The sequence below is a fragment of the Microtus pennsylvanicus genome, chromosome 4 (assembly GCF_037038515.1).
Source record: "Microtus pennsylvanicus isolate mMicPen1 chromosome 4, mMicPen1.hap1, whole genome shotgun sequence".
NCBI lineage: Eukaryota > Metazoa > Chordata > Mammalia > Rodentia > Cricetidae > Microtus > Microtus pennsylvanicus.
In genome coordinates, this window is record NC_134582.1 from 38,221,912 (window position 1) to 38,247,141 (window position 25,230).

A 25,230-nucleotide genomic window follows, 5' to 3' on the forward strand; every position below is an offset into this window, starting at 1 on the left:
CCCTCTTCTGGTCTTCATGAGTTCCAAGTACACATACACACATACACAGGCATGCATGTGCTCACACACACAACTCTTAAATACATATAGTCAAAACACTTATATAAATAACAATATTTAAAATGTATATATCACATATTAAAATTAACTAGGCCCAAACTCTCAGCTTCTATAGTTAGAATAACTGTTCTTAAATTTTGGTGCTTTACATAGGATTTTACACTTTCACCACTATTGAATATATTTTATGTGCGTTATCCACCACCAACAAATGAAAAATTCATGACAGAGTTGAAACCAAAAAAAAAAACAAAAGAAAACATGGTTAGTTTTATATCCTCTGTTATGATCCAAATGATCATTACCTGCATTCAGTCCTTGCTCATCGCCTAGTGGTCATCTTTTCTTGTTTTCCTTTCTACACATTATACTGCATCCATGGTATATGTGTGTCTGTGTATGTCTGTATGCAAATGTGTCTGTATATGTCTGTGTATCTATATGTGTGTGTTTGTGTGTGTGTCTATGTGTGTATCTGTGTGTGTCTGTGTATGTCTGTGTGTCTGTATGTGTGTGCTTGTCTGTGTGCGTCCATATGTATCTATGTATCTGTGTGTCTGTGTATCTATTTGTGTATTTGTGTATCTGTGTGTCTGTATGTGTATCTACGTATGTATCTGTGTATGTCTGTATATCTCTATGTGCGTCTATATATGTATATGTGTGTGCCTGGGTATCTGTGTGTGAATCTGTGCTCGCATCTGTGTGTCTGTATGTATTTGTATGTGCCTGCGTGTGCCTGTGTATCTGTGTGTGTGTGTCTGTGTGTGTGTACACACACCAGGCTAGGCTGCACACGTAAATGAGAAGATGTGTTTGTTCCAGCAGTTATGAAGACTAAGATTTCCTCACCGCCCAGAATCTTCTGCACACTAAAGTATAATATGGCACTATTGTGTAAAATGTCCAAACTTATATCCAAAAACTGAGGAAACTCAAACTGGAGCTTGGCAGGAGAGTAGGAAAGGAAGGGCCTGCTTAGAGTGAGCATTGCCCAGCTTCTCTCCCTGATTTTGCTGCAGGCCAGAATCTCAGAGCTTCCTCCACTCCACAGACCTCAGACTAACTCTAGGTTTTGAATAGCAGTAATTTAAATTTTGGTTAAAATGCATAAATATTTTTATTATCCACTAGGATCTCTTTTCAGGTAGATTAATAACTGGATAAGCAAACTTCATAGGACTACATCTGATCAGATATCTTGTTCCTGATATTAGTGGAGAGCCTTTGAGTTTTTCTTCATTTAGAGTGATGTTGGCTATGGACTTTTTTTTACATTGCCTTTATTTTATTGGGATATATCCTCTGTGTTCCTCAATTCTCCAGGACTTTGTTAGAAATAAATTATTGGATTTTGCCAAAGGCAATTCCTAAATCTAATGAGATGATCATATAGTTTCTGTCCTTGAGTCTATGTGGTAGATTACATTTTTAAATTTATGTATGTTAAACTATCACAGGATCTCTGGATGAAGATAGCTTAATTATGGTGGATAATCTTTTTTGTGTGTCCATGAATCCATTTTGCAAGCACTGTATTGTAATTTTTGCATCTATGTTCAAAATCTGCATTATGTAATGCTTCACAGAAAACTTGAAAATAACTTTAAATTCTATTTGAAAAGACACACACACAAACAGAAATGATTGTGAACAATAAGAAAACTGGTGGAGGTATCACCATCTCTGGTCCTAAGTTGTACTGCAGAGTCATTTAATTTAATGAGTAATTTAAGCAGCATGACGCTGGCACAAAAACACACATTGATCAATAGAACAGACCTGAAGACACAGACGTAAGTCTATACATCTACCATCACCTGATTTCGTACAAAGAGGCCAAAAATACTCACCAGGGAATAAAAGAATAAAAAAAAATAGAGTGTTACAGGACCCCAAAAATGGGCAAGCCCTAGCACAACTGATGTCATGATGGAGGTATTGTTCAGGCCTTGGAACTCAGCATGTAGACAGCAATACTTACCAAAATGAGAAAAAAAACCTAACCCATAAAGTCCATAGTTCTGGCAAAAGTTCCTAAATGTACTAACCTTGCTTTTTGGTTCTGTGGTTCTGCTTCTAGATAACAGTTCTTGTTAATTGAGGTGTGTCAATGCAGGATGCTGTTTTGTGCTTAGAAGCTCTCTCTGAGAAAGGCTTGGAACTACACTGAGATCCCAAACACCCAGTATAGTCACCATCCAGCTAATAAAGACTTTTTGTTGGATTAAGCCAGTGTCCAAGCTGTCTTTCCTAGTGGTTACCTCACAACAGTGCTGGTAAAACTGAATAGTTACACCTAGAAAAATGAGACTGAATCCTTACCCTCTACCCTTCACAAAACTCCAAATAAATCAAGAAGCTCATCATAATACCCGATGACCTGGGTCTGGTGTAGCAGAAATTCCTTTATCAGCTATTTACTCAATGGAGTCAATATCTAGAACACACAAAGAACCAAAACCACTACACATCAAGAAAACAAACCTAATTTAAAAATGAACATGAAACTAAACAGAGTTCTCAAAACAATAAGTATAAATTGTTGAGAAACATCTTTTAAAATTTTCAATATCTTATCCATCAGATAAGTGCAAATTAAAACTACTTTGAGATTTCAGATTTCATCTTACTCTTGTCAGAATGATCAAGATTTAAAAAAAAAAGAAAAAATAAAAAAAAACACGGTGTAGTCGTGGCATAGAACACTAGTACTCAGCTTCCATCCCTACTGAATAACATTCACAGTATTGAAAGGAGCTATACACAATAACAGAGGAGAAAATAATCATCAACTGCACTCATCTGCTACAAACCCTGCAAGCTATAATAATGGTCTGCTTACAAAATATGCCCATTGCTATAATAATGACATTAGTGATAGCCAAGTAATAGCCACTGTTAGATTGGATTTAAGGCCTATTCCTTAAATAAGAATAGATAAATAAATAAATATAAAGAATAAATAAGATAGAATCTATACGTGATACTGTTAATAAAGTCAAGAATATGAAACTAGATAGTTCATAGGCCCTATCAGAAAACCTACAACTACTGTTCTAATAAGTTAGTATAGAAATAACATGAGTCGTAATGATATCTTGCTATATCAACATCACTCAACCCACATCAGAGAAGCCTCCTCTTGCAGTGGATGACAATTACCACAGAGAGCCCCACCTGAACATCATGCAGAGAGCAAGAGACTTCTGCATGCTCAGCAATAAATGGGATGTCTTTATCACACCTCTCCACCTCAAGGCCTAGGGAATTATGAGGAAGTTGGACCAAGAGGATTTTACAAGCCAGATGTGGTATGCAACTCCAAAAATCTATGTTTTCTAGACACCCTCAAGCAGATGCCCATGTGAGCTCACAGCGACTGTGAAAGCATGCACAGTCCCGCACAAATTCAAGCTCCACAAAACCCAATCCTGCATGGGGAGAAATGGACACAAAAGTCTCACCTCTAGCTGAGGAGCTATTCATAGATGTCTGCTGGGAAAAACAGTTCTCTTCAATGGAGTGACACTGGGCACTTAACCATATTTGGTCAACACGAATTGAACTCCATATTTTTAGTAGCTTTTTTTTCTTTTCCCTTTGTTTTTTTAGGGAAGAAAAGGAACATGAAGTCGGTATCAGGGAGACTCTGTGAGGAGTTAGGGGATAGCAAAGAATACGGTAAGAAAAATATTGTAAGAAATTTTCAAAGAATAAATAATTTTTAAAAGCTGACATGGTGGCAAAAGGTGGCATGGGTGTGTGGAAAGAGGAAATTTTATTTACTGCTGGGAGGAATACAAATGGGTACAACCAGTATGGAAGTCAGTGTGGGGGTTCTTCAAAAACCTGGAATTTGACCTACTACATGATCCATTTCTACCACTCTCTGGCACATAACCAAAGGACTCTAAATCCTACCCCACAGTTACTGCTCTTTCATGCTCATTGTTACTCTATGACATTAGGAAACAGTCTAAGTGCACATCAGCTAATGAATGGTTAACAAAATGTGGTGCATTTACACAATGGAATACTATTCAGCTGTTAAGGAAAAAGAAATTTGGAAATAGTCATTTAAATAGCTAGAGCTAGGAACAATCTTTCTGAGGAAGATAACACAGAACAACAAATGTTGTTTTGCTTGGGCTCGTTTGGGGATGTTAGTGGTGAATCTTCAAAGATGTGTGTTTCATTTGTGATGGGACAGAACCAGAAAACTGGCAACGTCTTTGCAAGAGCCAGAGGCAGTGGGTAATGATGGAAATTGTCTTCTGGACACAGCAGGACGGCTGCACATGTAAGCTCTCACAGCATGCACACCCCTGTGCAAGCCCAGGCCAGACAAAATCCCAGCATGGATAGATAGCACACAGTCTCAGCCCTGCCCATGGCTCTATTGCTAATTGTTAGCTTTGGAAGAGAGAGAGAGACCATTTTCTCCAAGAGTTAACACCTGGTTTAGTCAATCATGCTTCAGTGGAAGATCATCCCGCACATCCGAGAATATCTCAGTAGCACAAATCGGTCTTAAAGGGTTTTTTTTTTTAAAAAAAAAGAAGGGGACATAAAGTTGGATGGATAGAGAAGGATCAGGGAAGAGTTCTGGGAGGGAAGGTGGGTATGATCAAAACGTATATGAAGATCTCTACAGACAAGCAAACAATAACAAAATATTTCAAGAGATTCAATTTCTTATCTCATAGTGGAGTTTGTGAGATGGGTAGTAGAATCCTTGACCTCTTGTTCATCTACGCATTACAGTTGCTCTCCTTGTAGGGGGTCTCCTTCATCGTACTTGGTCTCAGTTGTTCTCAATCTATTCAAATAGGTGAATCTATTATCTTGGTGTCATTTTACCTTCTACCACAGGAGAAGTTGGAAAGGGATGCAGTCTCTTGCACTAAGCTATTTATGAAAGAGGGTTGACACAAGGGAGGCGGATCTGTTTGCCTTAGCCTCCAATAGGTTTGATCTCAGGTATTTTGTTCCAAGGTTGTCCTGAATCATCTCCCCTTGGCTCCCCGGCTCCCCAGAAGTATTGACATCAATAAATAAGTGCTATGATTATGATCCTGAGAAAGAATGATGGTTAAATCCTCCTGTTCTGCCATCTTTCCCATGCCATCCTTTCCATTTTATAGTCTCGTAAAGTATAAAACACACACTGCACAGATGGCCTGCTATTCCTTATTTTTTTGAGAGAAGAGAAAGTAGATATTTATACAAAGACTTGTACTCAGATGTTCATACCGCCTTATCTGTAATACTCCCCGACTGAAAATAGCCTACATTCTCAAGCGAATAAACAAATTGTCATATATATTTGCAATGCAAAAGTATTCAGCAATAAAAATAACTCAGTAATAATCTATAGTGTCATAGAGATGATTGATGGTTACCTGGAGTTGAGTGCTGAGGATGGAATCAAAGAAGCAAGAGGTAGTGTTAAAAAAAAAAAGAGCAGGAAGAAATCTCTGATGAATATATTTAGTATTCTAGTTAAAATGCACATGTATGTCAAACTTTGACAGATTATATCATTTAAATATGTAAAATTGTAAACTGCATCAGTTAAACTTCAAATTAAAAATAAAGGAGCATGTCTTCCTTTGACTATATACAGTCATGTAGAAAGGCATAATAAATTTTAAGTAGTGTAACACTAAACTTACCAGACTTTAACTAAAGCATACATTGACAATACAAAAATCAAACCATACTATATTCATTGTTACATGCTATAAAAGCGAAGAAATATCATTTTTACAACACTTTATTCTCTAAATCATCTAGAGGTGGAAACTGCAGGGCTCTGCGGCAGTTTTAGGAGGTTGACAGTAATCTAGGCTGCTGTATCCTTGCTTCTGCCATGCATTAAGGAAACACCCTCAAGTATCAGCAGTTAAGGGCACTGGCTGCTCTTCCAGAGGACTTGAGTTCAGTTCCCAGCATGCACATAGTTTCTGACAACCATCTGTAACTCCAGCTCCAGGGGATTCGATACCTTCTCTGAATCTCTCTACATTCATTCATGCACATGGTATACATATATACATTCAGGCAAAATATTAATACATAAATACATCCAACATTTTTTCTAAATCAGCCTCCATCAAGTCATTTCAGCAGTAAGAAAGAGAAAAGGTATAATAAGCAAGATTCTCTGTTTAAGGACATCTATCAGAACTCACGTATGGCACTTTCAAACTTTCAAAGCTATATCATTGGCCCAAAGTGAGTTGTATGGCCACACCTTCTTCAGTAACTGCTTTGAGAATTGCAATTTTTAGGTTGCCACAAGGCCAGATTAATGTCTAAAATATAATATATAAGAAATTGAGCTAAAATGTATGCTAAGAGCAACTAGCAAGTTTAAGTTTAGACTGTAAAACATCTCGGACCTGAGAGAAGAACATTTGAACTTTGAAAAGAAAGACAACATCCGTGAATGACTTCTACACTGTTGTGGGATATTCAATCACACTGTGAACTCTGAGTTTGCATTTGCATTAATTCAATAAATTCAACCTCGAGCCAGGAGGCTGAGGTAGCAACTAGTTGACAGAAAGTAATCATAGAGAGTCAAAGGGTGTCTGGAAGACAATAGATGCACAAAAAGTAGAAGGGAGCAACTTTGTGTGGCATGGTTTCTGTTATTTCAGCAGAGTGGAAGGACACTTTCAGAGCAACATGCAAAGTAAAACGGCCAGCTCGTTGCTATTTAACCTCTCTGAGCTTAAACCTCTGCGATAAACAAAATGATAGAGCTTTAACTAAAAGTTTTATTTGGTGGCAGCAACAGAGTCGGTGCCTGCAGGAATGGAATCCCCACAGGCAGCAGCATGAGTGGCCAGGCCACTGCCAGAGAAGCAGGCCAGTAACTGCAGAATTGCAGTTGCTGGCTAAAACGGCAGGAGACTAAAGTGCAGTCTCGGTACTGATGGAAAAACAATACTGTACAACTCATCTTTAGTACTCAGAAGTAAAAATGAAGAAGTAGAAAGGATATCGAATTTATACTTTGCTATGTGTATATATGAGTGTGTGTCTGTGTGTGTATCTCTGTGTGTGTGTGTGTATGGATGAGTGTGTATCTGTGTGTGTGTGTATGGATGTGCATGCAGGTGTCAGCAGGTACACAGCCATGTATATACATGTGCTTGTGGAGGCTAGAAGTAAACATTGGATGTCTTCCTTTATTGCTCTCTACTTATCTTTTGAAGAAGATCTGTCACTGAACCCGGAACTCATCAATGTGGCAGATCTACTGGCTGGTCATCCCTAGAGATCCTCTGTCTCCGCCTCCCCAGCAATGGAATTACAAGTGGATGTACCATCAGGCCCTGCTGCACACATAGTGAGTGAGAATCTGCAATTAGTTGTTTAGGCATGCAGGGCAAGCACTATACTAAGCCATCTCCCCAGCTCCATTTTTTTGAGGATAACTTCAGCTTATTATTATCCTTGGTGGCTGTCTCTTGGTACTGAGAATTTGTATACAATGAATTGAACAGATCATTATGCTTTGTAAGGATGATCATGTGGCTCTTAATGCTAAAAATGACTCATAAGTCATATATGCTCCTCTTGTTACATCAATCAAAGATGCTTATAAGGCAGTATTAAGCTTTATCCCATGCGGCACACACCAACCTCAATGTGTTTCTGGAAGAAAGTCTTCCTACCCCTCACCAGGACCCCTTGACAGCCCACTCTTCTTTCCACCACAAAGGACGAAGTATCTGCCCAGATAACTGCCCTCAAAGAATCACAATTTTACATTCAGAAAAATACATTACTCACTTTCTTTTCATTCATTTTCAAACACACTGCTTTTGAGGGAGCACAAGATGGGACTGTGTGATTGTGGGACTGATTGCTGCTACATTTCGGGGAAAGGAGCTGAGATCTAAGACTGTGAAGACCCATGGTTCTTAAACTGTTCAAATCGCTCGACCGCCTGGATAAGAATAAGGAAAGTGGCGCAAACTTTCCCTCTCCATAATTTGATCCTTCATAGAGAGCACTATTTTTTTATGAATTTGATGAAGCAGTAGGTGCCTCTGAAGAATAACCAGGGTCTCACAACATGAAAAAGGCCAAGGTTACTTGATTCTTTTATTTAATTTCTTCCATTCTCGAGACACTAGGGTGTTAAAAGTGTGGAGTGGGAGTTCTTGAATGATAGAATATGTAGTTCAGAGAGACACTCCAGGAAGATAATTTAACAGCTGAAAACAGTATGGAATCATCTTCAGTCTTAGAGGCTCTGGAAAGTGCCTTAATGACATACTACAATCGGCAAAACAGTTCCTAAAGAAAAGGAATGCTGGTTCACTGAGAACAGGGAGTAGCCATGACATTCAAGCTAGAGTAGCCACCCTGTACACTCAAACTAGTTCCTTATTTTAGACACTCTACCCTGTGGGTGCAGCAGAGAAGACATGGGCAGAAGGAGGGGTTCCCTCTATTTGGCAGGGGTCTTTGCTTGTGACTTTACCTTGGAAAGAGTAGGCTGGGTGGTGTCCCTGTTCATGTCCAGCTCTATACAGCAGAAGTTTGCCTAGGCCAGGATGCTGAGGTATCTCTTTTCTCACTTTGTATGGATGCTATTCTACATATGCATAGCATAGCTGGAACCCTCAATTTCTGACCCGCTTGTCTCAACTCACTTGAAAGATAAACTTCCCTATAGAGAGAAGCAAGGAGAAAAGAAGAGAAACTGCCTTCCCTTCACCAGTACTTTTATGTATTGGGATGCCACTCGAGAAAAGCAGAATTCTAGACCCAATTTGCCTTGGGGATCTAAGGGTTTCCCAGGGGGAATAGAAAGCCATAAAAACAACAGCCTTTGCAACTCCATAGCTCTGCCAGATGAAACTCATTTTCCAGGAAGAGAAAGAATGGTTTGTGTAAGGGAAATGTCTGAAACAACAGAGATCTTCATAAAGAACAATTATGAGAGCTCCCAGGTAAAAGAAACTGTAGTGACCAGTGTAAAACAGAACCAAGAAGAGCCCTCTTCTACCAACTAATCGACTAGTTATAGGCCCAGTCTGTGAGATGGAACCCATATCTGTCACGCTTGGGTGACCAAGAATCTGAGACTAGACAGACATTCAGGAAAGTCGAATACTACTTTTCTTCTAAAGAAACATAGCAATAAAAAATGACTCCTGATGACATTTTGTTGTACTCATAGATCAGTATTTTGCTCAGCCATCATCAGGGAAGTTTCCTCCAGCAGTAGATGGGAACAAAAACAGAGACCCCCCTAATTGGACAATGTGCAGAGAGTGAGACCTTGTAACACTCAGTTCTTAATGAGATGTCCCCATCAAATCCCCACCTCAGGTCAGGGAAATTTAGTGGAAGATGAGGCAAAAAGAGTAGAAGAGTCAGTAAGGATGAAAGACACCAAGGAAACACAGCGTTCTATCTAGATGATCTCACAGAGACTGTGGCAGGGTGCACAGGCTTGCACAGGTCTAAGCCAAATGGGTTCCATCACTGAGACAGAAAATGGACACAAGTGCCCATCCCTCGTCAGAAGCTATCTCCAACTGACAACTGCTGACAAAGACAAGAATACATTTTCTCCAATGGAGTCTCACTGGGTATATAAACTACTTAAGGACAGGCCCTATACCCAGCAGTAATATATTATGATGTTTTCTAAATCTAAACTAAGCCTCCCTGAAATACCAATCTCTTCCTGATCTAACATCATTTACAGTACTTTCAGTTTTACACGGAGAAATCCCCATTGGAATTGGCCTAAGAGGTGGATTCATGAGCTTATATTAACAAAAATACACCTGAGTATTTCATATGCTGTTGTTTCCAGCCCTGTTTCTTTCTCTCTGCCACATAGCTCTGTGCTTCAGCCTTTTTCTTACCCCTAATTCCATCCTAACACTAGTCTCTGTATTTCCCTGAATTGTATCAATTACAGAAATCAGTAATTATAAGGGAACATGGCATAATGCCCTGTAATTACATAAAAACAATACCCGAGATTCATGCAAATTAAACTTATATGTGTGGTCTAGCAAAATGATTAAGTGTGGGTGTCTGAATTAATAAGAAATGAAAAAGGTGTAGGGTGAGTATGTAGGATCAGTTAGAGCATCTCCACAGGGAATATATAAAACTCCACTAATTCTACCCAGTAGCAGATGAAATAGTATACACTGAAGAAATGATTTTGTAAATGAAAATAGGTTTCTCAATTTGTCAAAAGGTTGTATGTCTATCAGTTTGCCAGCCACTGCCTCCTCTCATACAGCCCTTCCTCATTCACAAAGAAAGTTACGACTCTTCCTGTATGTCTTTTCATGATCTGCTTTATATTCTGGACTTAGTTTTTACTGTTCATACCAAAATCTTCCACTTTTCTAGTACAATCTAGCTTTATCGTTGCTTAACAAACATTTTTAGATTAAATATAGGTAATACATTTTAGGTAACTGGTAAATGCAGCCTTTCCCCCTCTAGCGATTAATACTAAGCAGAAATCTCGCATAGTTTAGTGAAATGCCAGAAACAAAGAGACAATAAATCTGACCTTTGTTACAGTATTTCTCAACATTTAAAAAATGTTTTAATAGCCTATTATTTCATACTGGTTTTTATGATTCTTTTAGTGACTTTAGGCTTCCTCTGTATCAGAAGCACTGAACTCAAGGAAGTAGGACCAGAATGCAAATAAATTATCCACTTTGCATATCTTAGGAATAGCTGAAAACCATTTTTTTCTAAGAAAGGGTAAACAGAGATAAGTTTTGGTTGCTCACCACTTTTGCTTTGGGTTTAATGGCCAATGAAACTCAACCTTGAGAGAAATACTTTTGAGAAAAAGACTTGGGAAGAGACAATAGCTGTACAGGCAAAAAGCTAATAATAGTGCCAAGCAAAGGTTTTGCCAACTCTGTAATGATTAATTTTAAGTTTCCATATGGCTGGATTGAAGGGTGCATGCATGGGTGAGGAGGCAGTATTCTAGGTGTATCTAGGAGACTGTTTTGAAGAAGATTAGGACCAGACATTGCTTAAGGAGAACAAAGTTTTAGGATAAATTCATACTAAAACTCCATTGTTTTAAGACCTCTGGGCTGGCTTTCTCCTCTATTAGGACATAAAAGATATCCAGGACCCCGCCTTGAATAATCAGAGCACTGAGAGTCTATGATGTGAGCTAATCCCAGATGTAGAACATCTACACTGATGACCACTAGCCAGACACTTGTCAGAGAGAGTATCTGATGCTTTGAATGTTTTTAACAAGCAGTATTCTAAGTATTTATGAATGCCCTGTAGGAATGTTCTGTTAGCACTCCCAAGGTTTTGCAGCCAATGAAGCCTTGAGCTGGAAGTTAGTTTTACACACCAAAACTCTATGATCTTCTGACACCACAATAGAATGGATAAATTTTCCTTTTATTGAAAATACATCTGTGGTAATTTTTTGAATGTAATTGGCCCTCATAATCTCACAGGGAGCAGCACTATTTGGAGGTGTGGGTTTGTTGGAGGAAGTGTGTCATTCAGGGGGCGAGCTTTAAGGTTTCGTTGGTCTGGATACCACTCAGTGTTTCGGCCAACTTCTTGTTGCCTGCAAGATGTAGGACTCTCAGCCCCTCCAGCACCACATCTGCCTGCATGTCACCGTGCTTGTGATGAAATGGGCTGAACCTCTAAAACTATAGGCAAGTCACCCCAATTAACTGTGTTCTGTTTAAGAGTTGCCATAGTCATTGTGTCTCTTCATAGCAATAAAAACCCTAAGACAATATCTTCTCTCACACAATACATCCTGATTATGGTTTTCCCTCCTTCTAATCCTCCCAATTCTTTCTCCTCTTCCCCTTCTGAATCCACCCCCTTTCTCTCTCTCTCATTAGAAAACAAAGAGCTTCTAAGGGATAATAATATAAAAATAAAAGCTAACACATTGGAACAGGACAGAACAAACACATGGGAAAGATTTATTCATTGTTACCTTTTCCCACTTAGAATAGATCCAATTTTTAAGTGCTGTATAATATGAATATAGATCTAGTTCTATAGATTTTAAAATATTTATAGTATCAATATATTTTAACAAATAGAAATATGGCATAAATAAAAACACTGTCTTAAGTAATACCCTATATCTTAGTAGAGTCATTGTCTCAATTATGTTTCTATTGCCGTGATAGACAGCATGACCATAAGCCACTTGGGGAGAACAGGGCTTATTATGCTTACTTCCACTTCCACGTGACAGTCTATCCAAACATGTGCAAGAATGGAGTCATAAGAGGAGAATTCTGAGTGCCTGTGAGGAAAGTCCAAGAAAACAAGACAAGAGTCTAGTGACATCGGTTTCTTCAAAACATGGAATTGTTCTTGGAATGTGTCTTCATGCTCTTGCCAGGTGTAGCAGATAGGAGTGAGTTTACTTTAGATTACTTATTATTGCTGGCTGGTGTTGATCAGTTAAATGTTGATGTGCCTACAAGCTGCATGCTTTTGTTATGTGTAGCTGTCCTTGTGGTTGTATGCAGTTTGAATGCATGAGAACTTTTCTCGGGTGACCTTTATTAACATTCAGAGTATAAATTGTCTGAGGTTCTGAATAAAGTTGGTTACTGAATGAGACTTTGGTCCACTTCATTTATTGACTCCACTCTCCCATTTTTAGAGAGGTCCATCACTGAGAGACAGTCATCATTGGAAATCCAGGGTTGGAATCTGGAGAGAGGAGCTAGAGCAGAGACCACAGAGGGATGTTGCTTACTGGCTTGCTCCTCATAGCTTACTCAGCTTGCTATGCTATACGACCTGAGACCACTTGCCCATGGGTATCGTGAACCCTTGTAGGCTGATCCCACTTACATCAACTAATCAAGAAAATGCATTGCAGATCTGTCTACAGAAAATCTAATGGAGGCATTTTCTTATTTGAGGTTTCTTTTCCTAGATAACTCTAGTTTGTTTCAAGCTGATTAAAAAAGAAAAGACAATAAATATGTGATGTATGGTCTGAGTAAAATGATGATGCAACTAATATCTAAGTATTTGCTTTCTACATATGGATGTATGAGCTACAAAATATGAATTATGTAAGTTCAGTAATTGCACAAGTTAAAGGCTAATTCATATATTTGTGTTTAAAACTGTATTAAGCAATAAAAACATAATGATAACATTCACACTAATAATTTAAATTTTGAACTTCATTGCTGAGAGCCGTGTAACAGTTTGTACCCTGCACTTCACAGGAAACAAAGTGACTCATAGGTCTCTTTTGCAGTTTTAATCCTTTAATGTCCTAAAACACATGCTATTTCCTTCAGTTACAAGACTAAAAGTTTATCCCTAAGACAAGAGTTATCATCAACTAAGGTGGGTCCTGTAACCCTGCAAATCTCTCTGTGTTGAAGAATGCCTGCAAACAGCTCTGTAGTTAGGCATATGACCCACTCAACAGGGGGGAAATCGTGCCTGGTACTGGGAACCTAGCCAACCTCCCAGGGTTAGTGAAGTCATGGATATTAGAGGAGAATCCACAATCACCACTTTTCTCTAACTATGTATTCTAAACATTTGCCTTTGTGCCTACAGATGAGGGTAGTCCTCACCATTTAATTAAGACAATTCTCTTTGCGAAAGAAGGTGGCCATTACAGAAAGCCACAACCAATCAAAATGCAGAGCTATGGAGTTTGGTCTCAATGGACGCATCTACAAAACAGACTATGGGTAACCAAGGAACTCTGAGAGTGGAAGAAATAGTCTTCACCAGGGAAGAGCATACCAATTGGCTATTCAACACCAAATGGACAGAGAACATATACACATGTACACACACAAATATATAAAATAATATATAAAATAAAAAATAAAAACAACTAATGAAGAAAGAGGCATGAATTTGAAAGAGAATAAAGGAGGGGTATATGGAAGAATTTGGAGAAAGGAAAGAGAAGGAAGAAATGATATAATTATAATATAATAGATTAAAAGAAATAACTTTTTAAAAAGAATGCCTTTTAGAGCAGCCTTCTGACATCCATCTAACTGAAGGAACCAGCAATTACTAGTAGCAACAACAGATATAATTGTGGGACAATAACAATTAAAGAAAATGAATAAAAAATTTAAAGTCTTCTATTTATGTTTTGTGATGAATGTAGGGGATTGAAATCTCTACACTTTTGAATTTTAAAAATATAAATATTACAGATTTTACATATTGCTTGTGACTACTAACAAAATTAAGAATAATTTAATTAACTACACATCTCCTGTCTTGCCCTAGCTAACCATTCCCAGAAACCAAACGTTAATGGTATTTTAATCTCTTGTCTTTTTCCATAAAAAATACCAAGATAAATTACTTCTTAAAATTTGATAATCTTAATTTTCTGAGATATCATCTTACTGATATCCAAAGGGACTATACCAGTTTGCACTTCCACCAGCAATGCAGAAGTGTTCCCTTTCCCCCACAACCTCTCCAGCATAAGTTGTCATCAGTGTTTTTATCTTGGCCATTCTTACAGGTGTAAGATGGGATCTCAGAGTTGTTTTGATTTGCATTTCTCTGATAGCTAAGGATGTTGAACATTTCCTTAAGTGTCTTTCAGCCATTTTAGATTCCTCTGTTGAGAGTTCTCTCTTTAGGTCTGAACCCCCATTTTTGCTAGATTATTTGTTCTTTTGATGACCAATTTTTTTTGAGTTCTTTATATATTTTGGAGACCAGCTCTCTATCCAATGTGGAGTTAGTGAAGACTGAAGAATGGATAAGGAAAATGTGGTACATTTACACAATGAAGTACTACACAACAAAAAAAGATAATTACATCTTAAAATTTGCGGGTAAATGGATGGATCTAGAAAAAAACATATTGAGTGAGGTAACCCAGACACAGAAAGACAAATATAATATGTTCTCACTCATAAGTGGCTTTTATGCATAAAGCAAAGAGAAATTAGCCTGTAGTTCACAATTCCAGAGAACCTAGACAACAAAGAGGACTCTAAGAGAGACATATATGAATCTAATCTACATGAGAAGTAGAAAAAAAGGCAAGATCTCTTAAGTAAATTGGAAGCATGGGAATCATGGAGGAGGGTAGAAGAGGAGGGGAAAGGAAGGTAGGGGAGCAGAGAAAAAATGTATAGCTCAATAAAAATAATTTTAAAAAAAGAAATGTATGTGCAGCATGTTTTAACAAAATTAATCTCAAATTTATATCAATATACAAAATAAGTATACAATATACAAAAATAAAACCAATGTAAAACATTTAAAAATGAATATAAAAAACCCTGCTCAATTACATACAAAAAACTGATAATCTTACCTTTCATAAAAGTGGGATCAAACAATATATGTTTACTATAGCTTTCTTGGCAAGTACAAAATAAAACAAAGCCTTAAGGCAATTGAATGAGGAAGGTATAATTATCAATATTTCTGTAACTTCATTACAAGATCTCTCAGTGGTTTCTATCTGGAGAATAAACCCTCTCAATTTAACACATTAAGTATTTGCAAATTGAATCCTCAGCCACCATCTGTGATGGCAGAAAGCTGAGGTCCAAAGAACTCATAAGCCAAGATTGAATCATCAAACCAACGTGAGCGCTGACCAGGAATACAAGCTCAAGGGTAAACACCGCCCCAAAGACGCTGTTTATGATCCATCCAACTGGCGTCCGGCTTGATGGATAAGGATGACAGTAGGTGCTGGTCAGTGACTGATGACTGGGTTTGGGCCAGGCCTCTGTCCTAGCGACTGCGGGCACCATCTGACTGTGTGTTTCAAAACCAACTCTCCTGTCCCCTTTCCAAGGGCACTCAGAGTTGCTGAGTCTTAGTCCCTATTTATAGCGATTTCCTTGTTTGCTCAAGGAAGACTTTGTAAATATCAATGCGTAGGTTCCTTTCCTGGACATTTGATTTCATTGGTCTGTAGTGAGGTCCAGCTGGTTTGGGTGCATTGTCAAAGCTGCAAATTCCTGATGTTGAGAACTGTGACACTAAGTAATAGATCCTGCACTTTCTCAGCCCAGAATTCATAATGCTGTGCCTATTCTTCCTTGATATATGTAATCAATTATCCTATATATAACTATCTTGTTAATACTTATTATATATTATATATAATAATATGTAACTCATATGCAATAACGTAATATCAATAATTAATTATATTATTATACAATTGTATAATTATCCAATATATGTTATATATATTTATATATAAAATCTGTATAACCAATTATGCAATTTAAGCTTCCAGCCTTAAGACTTAGTGGGAGACTATATACAGCTTGACTGTAGTGGTTCCTCCAAATACTCCTAAAGTCACTGGTCCTCACACAGTCCTTTCGCAGAATGGACTACATTTCCCAGCTTTCCTTTTTTTTTTTTTTAAATAAGATTTATTTTTATGTGTATGGATGTTTTGCTAGCTGTATGCCAATGCACTGCATGCCTGCAGGGCCCTTGGAGGCCAGAAGAGGGCATGAATCCCCTGAAATAGGAGTTACAGGTAGCTGTGAGCTGCCTCACAGGTTCTGGGAGTCTAACCCAGTTCCCCGAAAAATCAGCAGGAACTCCAAACCACTGAGCCATCTCTCCATCTCCCTCACAGCCTTTCTTTAATTGAGTATGTAATAATAGACATCTATCATGCCAATTCTCTCTTCTCTCTCTCTCTCTCTCTCTGTCTCTCTCCCTCTCTCTCTCTCTCTCTCTTCCTCTCTCTCTCTTTCTTCCTCTCTCACTCTCTCTGGATTTGTAAAGTAACCCTTAAAATCAGTTTTGCTCTTGAAAAAAAAACCATAAGTAAGCACTTTCTGTTTCCTGGCTTTAATTTTTAGAACCCAAAGTGAGACGGTTTTCTCAACAGAAACAAATTGACCTCTCCACATTTCCATTTCGGTCCTGGGCACTGGCTGCTGATGGATACACACTTAATTCACCAAAGCACCACTTGGTGGGTCAACATTTTAAACTGCCTGCCAGTCCCAACCTGGAGCTTTTCTACTGTAGCCAGAGCTTCTGTCACTTTCCTAAATGTGTGATTTCAGCCTGAGCAGAGCTCAAAGCGTGACAGTCGGAAAGGCTGCTGGAGAGATTTTAGCCAGGGCAGCCTGTCACCCCCTTCCACCCTCACCACACACACGGGTCGTCCGCTGGAGAGATTCTAGCCAGGGCAGCCTGTCACCCCCTTCTACACTCACCACACACACACACACACACACACACACACACACACACACACTCACACACACACACACACACACACACACACACACACACACACACACGGGTCGTCCGCTGTCAGTTTTGGGGGAATAGACTATCTTACAGACAGAACAAGTCGGAGAGCTATCCTGCTGCCATAGGGGATCTTGCCGACAGCATAGACTATAGGTCACACCAAATGTCACCCCACAGCAGTAATATAAATGGAACTGCACGACAGAGGTGCAGCTACATGGACTTCGGTGACGTCCTTTTTCTGAGATTATTGGCTCAACATTTAGGCTAAAATGAGCCCCACCAGGTAGTAACTCTGCAACTTGCTTGTCACGGCCTTGTATTTAATTTGCTTTGATTTAAATTTCAAAACAGCTTTAATTAGAACCAGGGAACCTTACCTGGTGTAGTTCTCAGAGCAAGGAATTGTCCTTCACCACAGGCCTCTGAATGTGTAGCCAGCAGGGGCTGATTTCTCCAAATGCAGAAGGCGGACAGAACTTCCATATAAAATGCCAGAGGGGAAAGGCCCTCCGCTCCCCAGGCTCCTTATTAAAGAGAGTTAATCAATCCAAATTTAAATCAACAGGTATAAAATGTACATTTGCCCTGTGCCTGTTGTCAAGGTTGGGAAGAGGTGAAGTTTTGAATTGGATTTGAATCAGAAGCAGCCAGGGGCGTCTTTATCCCAGCGCCAGCAGCTGCAGGGGGAAGGAGAAAATAGAACTGATTGCTCTCCTCCGGGGCTTTATAGAGTACGAGTGTACACTGGGGAACAAGGAAGGACGGAGGGGAAGCCAGTAAGGTAGGCCATCTATCCGAGAGCTGTGCTTCACGAAGTTTATATGATTCTTCTAACACATTTTATTTCTTTCAGTTAAAGTTAAGCTCTACACAATGCGCAGTCTCGGATCTAAGAAGAGCTTTGGCGATGTTGTGGGAAGGTCCTCAGTTTCCTCCGCTCTCAACTCTGGCAGTAGCCTCGGTTCTCGTGCTCCAGTAAATGAAGAGTTCGGACAGAAAACAGCACTAGATCAAGCAGTCAATAGTTAATTAGAACAAGTGAGAATACACTTAGGAGAGGACCGCTGGGCATGCCACCAGTCTCAAGCCTGGCAGGCACAGCAGTTATGTCTGTCTCGTCCCTCTCTCCCCTCCCAGTGCTTCCTTCCCAGGGTGAGCCTTTCTCAGAAGAAGGATACGGTTATCTCAGAAGCCCATTTGGCCCAGGGCTTAATAAGTTATAAATAGATATATAAGATTGAAGAATATGCATTGGGGTCAAATTACCCACCAAATTAAAAAGATACTAGAGGAAAGGTAACAATACTCTATATACACACTCTCCAGGAGAGGACATTTTGAAGTCAGTTTGCTAAGATCAGCCACTACCACCCAGTGGTCTTTCCATCTTATTTTGGGGATCCTTGGGTAGCCTCTCTGGAGTCCATCACTACCACTGTCTTTACATCTTGACCACTAAACGATCACCAACATTATCAATATCAATATGAGCCTAAATGTCTTCAATTCTTCCACTGAATGTCAGGAACATGCCCAGAGAAATTCTCCAATTTATAAGAGAAGGCAAATTAAATGTGAGCTAAAACCCTGATCAGCCTAGTCCTCAGTTAATATGATTTGGGATTTAGCTCATTCATCTAAAATACTCCCTTAACCTTCTCCATCGTTATCAGAGCACACAAAGGCATTTGAAAGCACAGCACCTGAATACACAAGATGATTTAGCCCCGAGGGATCGCTCCCACTGCAAGCCTTAATATCCCCCAGCTGGTTTCTACTCAGTGCTAAACACAAAATGACAATTTCACTTGATAGCTCTCTTCTCCAACGAAAGACGTATGGCTTGCAATCTTACTACGTTTATTTATTTTCTGCGTGTGCACATATATGTGTGTGTTTGGAGAGCCTGTACCTGTCACTGTGTGCCTATAGAGGACAGAAGATAGTCTGCAGGCTTTCCCTCAGCTCTGTGGGACCTGAGGGTTGCTCTCAGATTACCTGAAGGGTTGGTAGCAAGCACCTCTGCCCACTGAGCCATTACGTCAGCCCACATATACAACTTTTAATTCCACAGATGCCTGTTCGGTGTCACGAAAGACACAGGCAGTCAAAAGATACTCCCTCATGTCTCAGGAAAACTTGGAGTTAAGACAATAAGACAGTCATTAAGGGTTTAATTCTGGGGCTCTAAGGAATATTCACACATGATGCTGCTGCTGAGGCTGGAGGAACTGGAGAAAACAGACGCTGAGCTGATACTCAGCTGCTGGGGTTTTTTGTTGTTGTTTGTTTGTTTATTTTTATGGTTTCCTTCATTTTCCAGGTGAGTTTGCTGACTCTTTCCCCTTTATCAATTTTTCCCTAAAATAAAACTGGCTCTCTCCTGCTTACTGTGTGTAATGCAGAACTGAAGTAGGGAAATAGGGCATAGAATCAGGTCTGGGAGAGCCTTACACAAAGGCTTCAATTTAGCATATGAGAAAGAAAAATTAAAAAAAAAAACAACAGTTGGCCAAGTTAAAGACTAGTTCTACCTTCTTGGCCAAACCTGCTAAATCCACCCACGAGTACACAGGGGCCCTGTGGAGGCTCTCGGGTGACCTGCGGTCCATTGCAATACTAAAACACACTTCTGGGTGCAGATTTTAGTTGCTAATGTAGGAGGCGATGTTGCAAAGTAGCTGGTACTATGCAAATGACCCCCAAATCCTGCCCTGAGAGATACAAAAGTCTAAGTCTTTGTGTGGTGTTTGTTGCCCCAGCTGGTTCCCTTCCCTTGAAAATGTGCTATCTATTAATAAACAGGCCTTGCTTCGGCGGCTGCCTCTGTGTGTCTCTGCTCAGTTCCTTGCTCAGGGACACAGAAACTAGAACTTATCTGATGGTGACCTCCAATGTCTGCTAGTATCAAGCCAATCAAACCCTGTTCTAGTGCTCTGTCCGGTAGAAGTTCCTTCTCCTTGCCTGCCTCTGGATTCCCATAGTTACTTCAGTTTCTATGATGAGTAAAATAATAAGGACACATCCTGAATCTTTTCGGTTTTGTTTTTCGGGACAGGATGTCTCTGTGAAACAGTTCTGGCTGTTTTGGAACTTGATTTGTAGACCAGGCTGGCCTCAGACTCAGAGATCCGCTTGCTGTTGCCTCCTGAGTGCTGGGATTGAGGTTGTGCACCCTCACGGCCTGGCCACAACCCTGAATCTTAAAGGCTAAGTATCGTGCCAGCAAAGGAAGAAAGGAGCGCTTGGGGAAGGGGATCTTGAACTGAGATTCGCTGAAGCAGCCACATTGTTTGAAGACTCTGCAGCCTGACTGTCTAGAACTCTGATGACAGAGAGATGGGAGTATTGCAGTCTGGAGGTCAAAATTGTCCTGGGCTGTCTGTAGTCCCCTCTCAGGGACACATCCTTAATTTCACCACAGAGGAGGATTTCAGTGCCAGGGCCAATCAAATAACATTTCCTTACAGTCTTATAGATACTAGCGAGCAGCCCACTGGGAATATGTCTAAGAGTCTGTGACAGATTCCCTTTTCCACAAACTCAGAAATGCTAAATCCCAAAGGCAGAACAGTTCTCTCTGACTCTCAATCTGGGCAGTCATCTCAAATCGATTCTGGGATCCCTCTTACTACAAGAGAAAGCAACAGCCCTTCTGAGTTTGTAACACAAACTCCTGAGGCATCTGGATTCCAGTAACATAGACAGGTAGGAGTTTGGAGACTTCAGACTTCAATGGGCTAAGGCACATGGCCTTTCCCATCCAATGAAAGCAATTGTGACTGGGATCTTGGCTGTCACGTTGACATATCCGGGTAGTCTGAAGCTCAGCTATAACTTTGTCTCCACCAGACTGGCCTATAGGCATGACCATGAGCTATTTTTTGACTGATAATTTATGTAGGAGGTCCCGCCCAACTGTGGATGGTAGCATCCCTAGGCAGGTGGTCCTTAGTTGCCTAAGGAAAACTGAGCATGAGCCAGAGGTAACAAGGCAGTAAGAAGTGTTCCTTCAAGGACCACTTCTGCCTCTGATTGAGTGCCTGAACCCAGAACCTAGTAATGAACTGGTGTTTGGATGTGTAAATCAAACCAACCTCCCACTCCCCATACCAGAGTGCTTGTCATTATGACGTCACAACAGACATCCACCTAGAACACATAAGATGCCTTTCCTCCATATCCCCTATCCTCTAGGCTCCTCCCACACTTCCTCACAGTGTAAGGCACTCCCTATTTTTCCCTTCCTTCTAGCTTCTCCAGGTGGTTTAAAATCCCCTCTCCTTGTTGTAGACCCTACCACACTCTCTCCAGCTTTAAATAAATCCTGTAGTATCAAGAAACAATATCTCAGGGCTGGAGAGATGGCTCAGAGGTTGAGAGTACTGACTGCCCTTCCAGAGGTCCTGAGTTCAATTCCCGGCAACCACATGGTGGCTCACAGCCATCTATGGTGAGATCTGGTGCCCTCTTCTGGCATGCAAGCATACATGAATTGAATGTTGTATACATAATAAATAAATAAATCTTTAAAAAAAAAGAAACAATATCTCAGTTTCCTCTATTGTTACTGGGAAATTTGGGGCATCCCTTCATGGTCTCTAGGTGACACCAGAAAAATCAGAGTCTCCTCCGAGGGTTCTTAGTCTCATTAATAGAAGGATTTAAGAACACACTCACAGAGAAGCTTGAAGACCATTTTATTACAGTTGAAAATAAAAACCCGGAAGTCCTCTGTCCATCATGGCAGTGCCTCAAGGGTGGTGAGGGAAGAGAGAGGAGGGGAAAGGCTCTGCTGCTCCAGTAGAGCTGCGAGGAGATCAGCTACATGGCTCCCACATCAGTTGGTAACTAGATCCCATGTACACAGGAAGATGGAATATCGCCACTGTAAACAAATGTAATAGTCTTGTCTGTGAGATTCTCCAGCATAGATTCAGGACTGTAGTGAGACCCTTGGTGCAAAAACACAGCTCTCATCTCAAAGAAAATAAAAGATAGCTTATTCTGGAGTCAAATATGAGGAGCCATGGTCAAGGAACCAGGTTTATATTATTCCAAATTCTCTCTTCCAATCTACTGACAGTTGCATGATGTTTCTGTAGTAGCAACAAGTAAAGTTATAACTCAAGACACTTGGAAAGTATGTTGGTGGAAGCATCACATAGGTGGGTCACAGTAAAGTGGGGACATCTCTGTCATAGGCCTCAGATGATAGTTTGGTGACTTTGTTAGCATTTGGATTGGTGGCTTGCTAAGAAAACATGTTTTATAGTTTTGACAATCAGAGGATGTTAAATCAGACATAGGAGAGGGCAAAAATATTGCTTTCAAATGGACTAAAAATAGGCAAAGATAATTTAGCTCTGCTTTGCAATCTTTTAATCCTCCATACTGACAAAGTTGAATCATTTGGCCTTGCAGACTCTGTAACAGGGGTGGTTCCTTCTTTCTCCACACCCTTGGAAATTTCAGTACACCAGGGCCTCCTGAAGATCATACACATGGGCCTTAAGCATAGTTTACTGTTGTTAACATCCTTCTTTGAAAATGTTCTTCTGTAGAAGAGATATTATCTCTGTGCCAGCACCCTTAACAACATAGATGATCAATTGTGTTGAAATTCTTGATCTCTGCTAGACTCTAGAGGGCGAGGCTTCTTCCCTTCCTGTATCTCCACAATGTTCTCTCTTTTCCATCCTGCTTTAGCATATAGCAAATATTCTTCAAAAGGTTATATGCCGGTCTAAGAGATGGGTGAGAGGCGGGAGAGCTAGGGGGCAGGCATCTGACTTCTAAGACGATGTGGGAGCCAGGAGTTGCAGGGGCCAGGGCTATAAGAGCAGGACAGACCTCCAGCCATCTCTAAACTCCTCTGACCAGCATTCCAGAATCTACTGAATGTCTCATGTTATCTCAACGTTAAGGACAGAGAAGTAAAAACAAACAAACAAACAAACAAAAACAGAAAACGAGTTGGGAGAGAAGAAAAACACAATCAAAATATACAATGAAAAATAAGTTTAAAAAATTACGTTTTGTGTTCTGGAACCAGTAATAAGAAACAAAAGAAGGTTAGTGAGTATATTATGTAATCTTTTAAGCAATCCTAAAGGGTTGGGTGAAAAGTAATGCAGGTAATGTAGGCAAGTAATAATGGTAGTAACGGGATGGAAATTTTAATGTGTGCCCATGGGGAGGTACCTCATTAAGAAGCATTAAATTAGTAAAGACCAGAAGGAAGCATGTGATGGGGTAGGTTATCTCTCACTAATCTCAAAACATAGAAAAATGAAAAGTGTCAAGACAAGACTGAGCCACTGAGAAGCTACAAAGGAGCCATGTCATTGGAGAAGGTTAGAACAGGGGAGAAGAGGTGCTGGGCTTGCCTGATATTGCTTACATCGCTGACCTTGACCTGGTTTGTTTCCTCACACAGACAGCAGACCATTTGGTTGCCAATTCGGTTTCAGTTCTGCTGAGTATTCTAGATGCATGATTCCTGGTAGTTACTCATTTGTTTTAACTTAACAAGTTGAATGCATTGCAGAGATAAAAATCAAAGAAAGTGTATCTATGTTGAGACCTCGTAAAATATGAGGGACTGAGGCTTTAGCACTTAAGAGTGCATACTGTTCTTGCAGATAACCTGGGTTCAGTTCCCAGCACCCACATGGGGCAGCTTAGAGCTACGTATACCCTTAGATCTAGAGGACTCATTGCCCTCTATGGTGGACTCTACACACACACACACACACACACACACACACACACACACACACACCTCAAAATAAAAATCTTAAATATGAGAATTTGATTTCTCTTTACTATATAGAGCTACCTAGAAAATCCCAGGACCCTTTTTCTTTGCAACCTAACACTTCCTTCTCTGTGTAACAGAGATAGAACCAGCCCTGTTGCTTCACCCGGAACAGCTCAAGTATGAGAGTCCCTTAATTCAGTAAATCTTGCTGAATCTCTTCTAAACCTAACAAGCTCCTGCGCCTGAACTTTGGTGATTTCTACACTGACAACTTATTAAATGTTCTCCAGCATTTCTGTTCTCTCAACCAGAGCTCCTTACAGACTCTCTCCTATGCAAATTTAATTGGCTGTTAAATTTACAGTAACAAGCATGAAGTGGTAGAAAGGTCATTTGATGAAGGCCAGGTTCCTTCAAGATGTTCCTGAGAAAAGAAACCACACATATTTAAATTATCATTGCCTTTCTCCACACTTATCAAATTAGGAAAGAGTTTTCTGTATTAGCAAAACTGCTACCAAACTCCTGCGTGATCGTCAATGGGAAGATACAGGCAGTTTGCCGGAGAACATTGTGTTTTGTTTGCTGTAGAGAAATGGTAAGTTTCCCATCACCATAGTACAAGAGGAAGGTCAAATTCTGAGAGCTGTAGTTCCTACACCTTTTGTCCATCTGAATTCCATAAACCCGACTTCTCAATTCAGGGTTATAAAATGAACTCACTGATTTCTGGGTTGTATAGTGGTGGCCTCCGTCAGAGGCAGGACCACCAGGGCACAAAGAATATTAAAAAGTTTATAATAGTAAGAAATAGGGCTCAGAGACCTTGGCTAGTGGGCTGAGAACATAAGAGTTCAATGACAAGCATAGCTTATCTACAGCAAAATATAGTCTTTTTGTTGTATTTGAAGACCTGAAGTTGAATTATGTCTATATTTCATACCAAAGTATTATCACAAGTGAGGTTTTGTTTATATAATATATATTTATGCATGTGTGTATTTCTTTTATTTACATAAATGATGCTATTTGCCACTTTCTAGGCATCAGCACGCTCTGATAGCCTATCCATGTGGTTACTCATTAAACTGTGCTGTGAGTTTAAGACATGTGTG